The sequence below is a fragment of the Cynocephalus volans genome, chromosome 8, assembly GCF_027409185.1.
Source record: "Cynocephalus volans isolate mCynVol1 chromosome 8, mCynVol1.pri, whole genome shotgun sequence".
Taxonomy (NCBI): Eukaryota; Metazoa; Chordata; class Mammalia; order Dermoptera; family Cynocephalidae; genus Cynocephalus; species Cynocephalus volans.
The window spans coordinates 124,184,112-124,193,117 of record NC_084467.1 but is presented as its reverse complement, the minus strand read 5'-3'; positions in this window follow the sequence as shown (position 1 = coordinate 124,193,117).

The following is a 9,006-nucleotide window of genomic DNA, read 5'->3' as shown; positions in this document are numbered from 1 at the left end:
GCCTGCACAAGCCGCCGGCCCCCTCACCCGACTCTCGCCCTTAGTAACTGAGGAGAGCGCCTGCGCGCTCAGGCGCGCAGCTCTCGGCCAATCAGGGCGTGACGCGCAGCCGCATTGGCCTCGCTGGGGAAATACCAGACTGAGACGGGAAGGTTCCACCTCGTGCGCTCGTGGGGGCGAGGCAGAGTCACAGATGCGAAGCCTTCTGATTGGCTGCGGTGAGTCTAGGTGAGGGTGTGGTCACGTGGAAGGCTTGGGGCAATTTCTGGACATTATTGCGTAGTAGGAGGCAGAGTAGGTAGAGGAAAAGAGGGGTAACCGGGACTTCCGGAGTACCCGGGACTTCCGTCTTTTACAGTTTTAAAGGGCCAAGTTTGTGCCGAGCACTGTGAAAGGTATTGGGTGGGGACAGAGTGAGGAACATAAGAAATAAGGTCCTTACCCTCAAGAAGTTTACAGTTGAATGGAGGAAAAGGATGACAAAAACAAGTGAACCAACCAAAAAAAAATTTTTTTTAATGCATTTTAAAATAAGTGTTAGGAAGGAAACATATACATACAGCAAGAGGTTGAGATTTAAAATAATGTCCTTGAATAAAGTTTTATAGATCTCCACATAAAGGTCTGGTTAATTTTGTCAGCTTCATTCCTAGGTAACAATGTTTTTGGAGCTATGTAAGGGATTTCTTTTTTCTGTTATATTTTCTGGTTGGTTATTGCCGATGTGTAGAGAAGGTATTTATTTTAGTGTTGGTCCTCTGTATTTAGTCACACTGCTGAACTGTCATATTAGTTCAAATAGTGCCAGTTGATTCTCCTGGATTTTCTAGTTAGATATGTTTCCCACGGGAAATTCCCTTCTCTGTTCGGTAGACTGTGTATGTGTATATGTGGGATATGTATATGTTTTAAAATCAAGAATGACAGTTGAAAATTTATTATTTTTCTGCCTTTTTAAAGATAATCACATGGTTTTATCTTTTGTTAATATAATAAACAATATTGCTAGATATTTCTAATGTTGAAGCATCCTACCATTCTAGTATAAACTCTTCTTGATCGTGAGGCATTGCTTATTTTTTAAAAATATCCTTAATCTAGTATGTTTGCTTCCTTGATTGTAGTGATATTGAATTATAGATTTTCGTGGGGCTTTCCTTACTGAGTCAGGGTTGTGATAGTCTTATAAAATGAATTGCTATCATTTCCTCTGTTCAGATTGAATAATAAATGGGAATTACCCATTCCTTGACAGTTTGGTAGTACTTATTAGTAAAACTCTCTGATCCTGCTATATCTTTGGAGGGTGGGGTGGAGTTGACCTTTGACTACTATTTCAATATCTTGTTATTTATCTTTTCAGTTTTCCTAGTTTTCTTCTGCCAGTTTTTGTAATTTATACTTTCCTAGAAAATTGTCTTTTTCATTTGGGTTTTCAAGTATATTGGTATAAAATTTAGTGAAGATATGAAGCAACCGGACGTTTTGTATGTTATTGGTGGGACAACTGCTTGACAGTTCTTATACTCATTAGACCCAACAATTCCACTCTTTTAGGAGAAACGAAAATATATATTCATACAAAGACTTGTAGATGAATTTTCATACTAGTTCTATTCATAAGTGCCCCAAACTAGACAATCCAAGTGTTAATAAACAGATGAATTGATAATCAAATTGTGGTATTTCCATACAGTTAACTATTATTCAGGAATGAAGATAATTGAACTATTGATATTCAACATGGATGAATTTTGATACTTTGTTCAGTGAAAGAAAGCATGCATAAAAGTGTACATATTACATGATTCAATTTATACAAAACTCAGTAAAGGCAAAACTATAGTGACAGAAATCAGATCAGCAGTTAGTTACCTGGGGCCAGGAGGTAGGCGGAGGGGACTGACTGAGAACTGACACAAGGAACCTTCTGAGTTGGCAGAAATATTCTTCTATACCTTGATTGTTGTGTTGGTGGTTACAAGCAGTATGTATTTGTCAAAGTTCATCAAACTGTACTCTTAAAATATGTGCATTTTATTGTGTAACTTATAGCTTAAAGTTGGTTTTAGAATTATTGGCATTAAAAATGTAATATTTGCTTGTAATTAAAAAAATATATATTGTCCCCATTCTTTTCATTCGTAATGTTATTTATGCCTACTGGGTTTTTTTCTTAATACTTGCCAAACTTTATTTCTTACTGATCTTTTAAAAAAACTAAGTTTTGGTTTTATTGATCAACTTTACAGTGTTTGTTTTTTCATTCATTTCTGCTTTTAGTTTACTAATTCATTCTTTCTACTTCAGGCTGTTTTTTGTTCCTTTTTCCAATTTGTTGAATAAAAAGCTTCATTCATTTCTTTTTAATGTCTATGTACTATGTTTCTAGGTGTTTTTTTTTTTTTTTGAGTGAAAATGGAAGTCAGCTTTAATTCAGGAATACTAGTCATGTTTCTAGTATTCTTATTTTTACCTTTTCTGCATTAGTTGGATTGATCAGTATTTTTTGCTCTCCTTTATTTTCCACTGGTTTCAAAGCTATACGTTCTATTTTTCTTTGTTCCATAGATACCCAAAGATTTTAAGTTCTACAGTTCTTGTCTTAAAATTTATATTTTTATAACAACTTTTACAGTTAGTAGGTATCCATATCCCCTCGTTCCAAATAGACAAGAAGCTTAGAAAATTATTTCTTCTCACTCACCGCACTCCACCCCTCCACCTTCTCACTTCTACCTCCCACATTGATGTCACCTGGGATTTTAGCCCAAGATTTTTTTTTTATACCAATGTTGAGATAGATTGCAGTGCAATAAATTGAATATATCTAAAATATGCAATTTGATAAGTTTTGACAAATGAGTATGTGTACAACTGTGAAACCATCACTGCCATCAAAATAATGAACACATCTGTCCCTGAAGGTTTCCTCATCACCCCGTTACATTGCTAAGGTGCCCAATTTCACTGATGCTCTACTCATTTTTTTTTCAGTTTTTTTGGTTTCATTTTGTGTAGTTTCCATTGCTATGTCTTTATTTTTACTAATATTTTCTTTTATAATGTCTAATCTGCTATTAATCCTATCCAGTGTATTTTTCATATCAGATCATTTAGTTTTCATCTCTAGAAGTTGTATCTTCTATATCTTTACTTGATATGATCCATCTTTCTTCTACCTTCTTTAACATGGACTATAGTTATGATATGTAATATAGTTATAAAAACTATTAATTGTCCCTATCTACTCATTCTATCATCTGTGTCATTTCTGGGTCTGTTTCTACTCATTGATTTTTCTTCTTATTGGGTTGTGTTATCCTGCTTCTTTGTGCACTTGGTAATATTTGATTGGATGCTATTTATTGTAAATTTTACAATGTTGTTGAATGCTACATATTTTTGTATTCTTATAAATATTCTTGTGCTTTGTTCTAGACACAATTCTGTTACTTGGAAACAGTTTGAGGCTGGTTTTTGATCTTTTTGATACTTGCTTTTATGCTTTGTTATTGAGGATCAGAGCAACCTTTAGGACTAATTTTCTCTTCTCCTGATATAACATCCTTCTGAGCACTCTACCTGATAGCCCATGAGTTTGGAGGTTTTTCCACTTTGACTGATGAGAACACAAACTATTTCTAGCCCTGTGTGAATTCCAGGGATTGCCCCTTCTAATCTTTTCAGGTTGTATTTTCCCTGCTGCTGTGTGGTTCCCTCCCCTACACGCACTAGTCAGTATTCAGCTCAAGCTTCAAGGGAGATGATTCTAACCAGATCTTCAGAGCTGTTTGTTTTTTGATTTTTTTTCTTTGTGCTGCTCCCTCTTTCCTGGCACTCTGCCCTGCAAGCTGTAACAACTACGGCTTAACTTGATGCTCAACTCCATCTCCTCAACCCAGGGAGACCGTGCGTCTCCCTAGGTTACCTGTAGCTATAGATCAAATATGTCTTCCAAAAGTTCATGTATCGGAAACTTAATCTCCATTGTAACAGTGTTAACAGGGTGGAAAATCCAATTTTGGGATTTTTTTTGAGTATATAGGAAAACAATCAATCTGTTTTCTTCTGTATACTCATGCCACTTTCAATGCATCTCTTTTTTTTTTGAGAGTTTTTTTATTGAAACAATTGATTATACATATTTGTGGGGTACAGATTTGAATATTAATACCTGTGTACAATATGTTGTGATCAAATCAGGATGGTTCATATACTCATATTTATAAAACATAGTCAATCCTTGTGACCCTTAACAAATTTCTCACTAACCCCTCCTTCCTCCCCCTTTCCCATCTCTAATAACCATGGTTCTTTTTTTTTTTTGAAAGTTCAATGTATATTGTAATTGTTGTTTCTTTCTTTCTATTTACTTATTTATTTTTCAGCTCCCACTTATGAGTGAGGACATGTGTTATTTCTCTTTCTGTGCCTGGCTTATTTCACTTAACATAATTTTCTCTACGTTCATCCATGTTGCTGCAAATGGCAGAATTTCATTTTTTTTATGGCCAAGTAGTATTCCACTGAGTATATATATCTCACATTTTTCTTATCCAGTCATCTGATGATGGACTTTTAGGTTGATTCCAACTCTTGGCTACTGTAAATAGAGCTGCGATAAACATGGGAGTACAGGTATCCCTTTGACATAACGATTTCCATTCCTTTGGGTGTATACCCAGCAGTGAGATTGTTGGATCATATGGTAGTTCTATCTGTAGTTGTTTGAGGAACTTACATACTGTTTTCTATGATGGCTGCACTGATTTACAGTCCCACCAACAGTGTAGGAGAGGTCTCCTTTCTCTGTATCCTTGCCACCCTTTGTTATTCTCTCTTTGATAATTGTCAGTTTACTTGGGTGAGATGATATCTCAGTGTAGTTTTGATTTGCATTTCCCTGATGCTCAGCATTTTTTCATGTATCTGTTGGCTATTTGTATATCTTCCTTTGAGAAATGCCTATTCAGCTCCTTTGCCCGTTTTTTAATCAGGTTACTTTTTTTTTACTGTTAAGTCGTTTGCGTTCTTTGTATATTCTGGGTATTAATCCATGCATAGTTTGAAAATATTTTCTCCCATTCTGTAGGTTTTCTTTTTGCTGTATTAAATTGTGTCTTTTGCTGAGCAGAAACTTTTTAGTTTGATATAATCCCATTTGTTTATATTTTCTTTTGTTGCTTGTGCTTTTGAGGTCTTACTCATAAAGTCTTTGCCCAGTCCTACACCTGAAGTGTTTCTCCTATGTTTTCTTTTAGGAGTTTTATAGTTTCAAGTCTTATATCTAAGTCTTTAATCCATTTTGAGTTGATTTTAGTACAGGGCAAGAGGTTTGGATCTAGTTTCCTTCTTCTACATATGGATATCCAGTTTTCCCAGCACCATTTATTGAAGAGGCAGTCTTTTCCCCAATGTATGTTCTTGTTGCCTTTGTTAAAGATCAGTTGGCTGTAAGTATGTGCATTGATTTCTGGGTTCTCTATTCTGTTCCATTGTTTTTATGCCAATACCATGCTGTTTTGGTTGCTATAACTTTGTAGTATAATTTGAAGTCAGGTAGTGTTATGCCTCCGGCTTTATTTTTTTGCTTTATTTTTTGGCTATTTGGGGTCTTTTGTTGTTCCATATGAATGTTAGGATTTTTTTTTTCTATTTCTGTGAAGAATGTCATTGGTATTTTGATGGGGATTACATTGAACCTGTAGATTGCTCTGGATAGTATGTACATTTTCACAATGTTAATTCTTTCAGTCTAAGAGCATGGAATGTTTTTCCATCTTTTTGTGTTCTCTTTAATTTCTTTCAGCAGTGATTTGTAGTTCTCATTGTAAAGATCTTTCACCTCCTTAGTTAAATTGATTCCTAGGTATTTTATTTTTTTGGTGACTATTGTAAATGGGTCTGCTTTCTTAATTTCTTTTTCTGCTAGTTCATTATTAGAGTATATACACACTACTGATTTTTGCGTGTTGATTTGTATCCTAAAACTTTATGGAAATCATTTATCAGTTCTAAAAGTTTTTGTAGAGTCTTTAGGTTTTTCTATATATAGGATCACATCTGCAAACAGGGACAATTCGACTTCATCTTTTCCAATCTGGATGCCCTTTCTTTCTCTTGCCTGATTGCTCTGGCTAGTACTTCCAATACTATGCTAAATAGGAGTGGTGAGAGTCGGCATGCTTGTCTTGTTCCTGTTCTTAAGGGAAAAGCTCTTGGCTTTTCACCATTCAGGATGATATTGGCAGTGGGTTTGTTATATATGGCTTTTATTGTGTTGAGATACTTTTCTTCTATACCTAATTTGCTAAGAGTCTTTATCATGAAGGGATGTTGAATTTTGTCAAATGTTTTTTCTGTGTCTATTGAGATAATCATATGGTTTTCCTCCTTCATTTGTTGATGCAGTGTATCACATTGATTGACTTGTGTATGTTGAAACATCCTTGCATCTCTGGGATGAATCCTGCTTGACCATGGTGTATAATTTCTTTGATGTGTTGCTGTATTCTGATTGCTAATATTTTGTTGAGGATTTTTGCGTCTATGTCCACCAAAGATATTGGCCTGTAGTTTTCTTTTATAATTGTATCTTTGTCTGGTTTTGGTATCAAGGTGATGCTGGCTTCATAGAATGAGTTTGGAAGAATGGCCTCTGTTTCAATTTTTTTGGAATAGTTTGAAGAGAATTGGTATTAATTCCTCTTTAAGGGCTTGGTATAATTCAGCAGTAAAGCCATCCAGTCCTGGGCTTATCTTTGTTGGGTGACTGCTGATTACTGCTTCAATCTTGTTGCTTGTTATTGGTCTGTTCGGGTTTTCTATGTCTTCTTTGAAAGGTGGGGTCTTTAAGAGATGATTAGATTGTGAGGACGTTGCCCTAGTGAATGCATTGATCCATTCATGGAGTAATGAGTTGATGGTTTAATGCGTGGTCGTGGGTGTTGTTCTGATGGCTTTATAAGGAGAGTGAGTGATCAGGTTAATTCTCTTGCCTAGTCCATTCTTGCCATGTGAGACCCTGCATTGCTGTTGAGAGTCACCACCAAGAACAAGGCCCTCACCAGATGTGTTCCCTGGACTTTGTACTTCCCAGCCTCAGAAACTGTAAGAAATAAATTTAATTTCTCTATAAATTACCTAGTGTCAGGTATTCTGTTATAAGCAATAGAAATGGACTAATAATACACCTGTCTTGATACTGCATTCTGGATACTCTTTCCAGGCAGCAATCACAGAGCTCACATTGTTTGTTTCTGTTCTTTGAAAGATTACTCACCTCTGCTCCATGATGTCCAGTGTCTGAAAACATTGTTTTATGTATTTTGACCAGGTTTTTTAGTTGTTTCAGGCTGCTGGGTAAATCTGTTCCCTGTTATTTCATCTTGGTCAAATGGCTTATTCTTATTTTAACATTTGTAAACAATATTTAGATTTAACCACTAAAGTTTTAGATAGGTGATCAGGGGAAACATCTTTGAAGAGCAGGTGACTTTTAAAAGAATGAGAAAGGATGGAAAAGAATAGAGCTATTCATGTGAAGAATTGAAAGAAGAGCATTCCAGACAGAGGGAACAGTTTATGTAAAAGCCTCAGGTGATAAAGAGCTGGGCATGTCCTCAGAACAGATGGAAGACTTTTTGATGTTGCTGTAGTGTATCCAGTCAGGTGGAGAATGGGGCGTGCTGGGGTTGGAGTGATCAACAGGGATTTGGACATGGCCATTGTACAGGGTTCAAGTATTGCTGTAAGCACAATGGGTGGTCATTTTAGGGTGTTATTTATTTTAAATTGAAAATAAAAACTGTGGGGGCCGAGCCCGTGGCGCACTCGGGAGAGTGCAGCGCTGGGAGGGCGGCGACGCTCCCGCCGCTGCTGCCGCGGGTTCGGATCCTATATAGGAATGGCCGGTGCACTCACTGGCTGAGTGCCGGTCACAAAAAAAAAAAAGAAAATAAAAACTGTGTATATTTATTATATACATGTTGTTTTGAAATATGTATACATTGTAGAATGGCTAAATTGAGCTAATTAACATATGCATTACTTCACATATTTTTAGTGGTGAGAACACTTAAAATCTACTCTATTTAAGGGTTTTAAAAAGCATGTCATGACATGGTTTACAGTTTAAGATCAGTCTTGCTGATATCTGGAGAATGGGTTCACAGCAGTGAGAATGGGCATGGCGAGACCAGGTAGGACACTCCTGTAGAAGTCCATGTGAGAGAAGGTGGGAACCTAGAACAGAGAGCAGCAGCAGACATGGAGAGGAAAGGATAGGCTCAAATTGTATTTTAGGGGAAAATATGACTAGCTAATGGATTGGATGTGGAAGTGAGAGAAAGGGAGTTATCCTGGGGTTTTGACTTGAATAACCCAGTGGCAACTAGTGCTTTTACAAAATAGGGAGGACTGGGGGGCAGAGGGAGGCAGTGTCAGTGCCATTCAGGGTCCAAAGCTCCCTTATAGTTTATATTATCTGCTCCTCTCCTTCTCTGATACAATTGAGAAAGAACAGCTTTTCTCACTTTCTAAACAGATTGATTTTCCTATTCAGAAATTCTAAAGGGTGGCAGGTTTCGGTTGGGGAATGTTTGTGTGGGGCTGGGGGAGCAGGGGATCAAGACTTTTATTATGTACATGTTAATTTTGAGATACTTATTATACATTCAAGTGGAGATGTCAAGCAGGCAACTGGCCATATAGGTCTGGAGTTCTGGGCTTGAGATAGAGTTTGGAAGTAAGCCACTAAAAATGGTATTTAAATTCATGGAAATGGATGAGATCACCTAAGGAGAGAGTAAAAAGAAAGAAAAAGGACCCAAGATGGAGTCCTGAGGAACACTAGCATTTAGAAGTCACAGAAGGAAGATATAGTAAAGGTACCTAAGAAGGAATATATGAAGAAGTAGGAAGAAAAGCAGAAAAACCAAGAGAGGAGAGTGATTCCAGTAGGTAGTGCTTCACGTATTCAATACATATTTTTTTAAGAGCCTG